Source organism: Bison bison, unplaced genomic scaffold (genome assembly GCF_000754665.1).
Source record: "Bison bison bison isolate TAMUID 2011002044 unplaced genomic scaffold, Bison_UMD1.0 scf7180017850846, whole genome shotgun sequence".
Classification (NCBI taxonomy): Eukaryota; Metazoa; Chordata; class Mammalia; order Artiodactyla; family Bovidae; genus Bison; species Bison bison.
The window spans coordinates 9,427-9,696 of NW_011481419.1; the positions used below are offsets into that span (position 1 = coordinate 9,427).

At 55.9% G+C, this 270-nt stretch overlaps 1 protein-coding gene across 1 annotated transcript in view; it reads right to left on the reverse strand.

Annotated features, from left to right (window-relative positions):
* LOC104995487 (BCL-6 corepressor-like) overlaps positions 1–270 on the reverse strand; it is a 5,170-nt gene that overhangs the window by 4,195 nt on the left and 705 nt on the right. The window lies entirely within an intron of this gene.

The following is a 270-nucleotide window of genomic DNA, read 5'->3' on the forward strand; positions in this document are numbered from 1 at the left end:
CCTTAAGCAGGGGCCAACACATGGCAGAGCAATGTCTCCTGGCGTGCTCACTCTGGAGGGCTGGGCACAGGGGCGCAGTGGCCTGATTAATGGGGCAAAACTCCATCTGACCCAGTCCGAGGATACAGAAGATCCCAGGTGCCACATAGGCTTTACCTAATCTTACACAAGGAGAGGCTACATCAGTGGACCTTGTGTGCCTTGGAAGGCCCCTACAGTGGTTCTTTGTGGGGGGCTCCCAAGGAGGATCCTTTCCCCAAGACTGTAGTG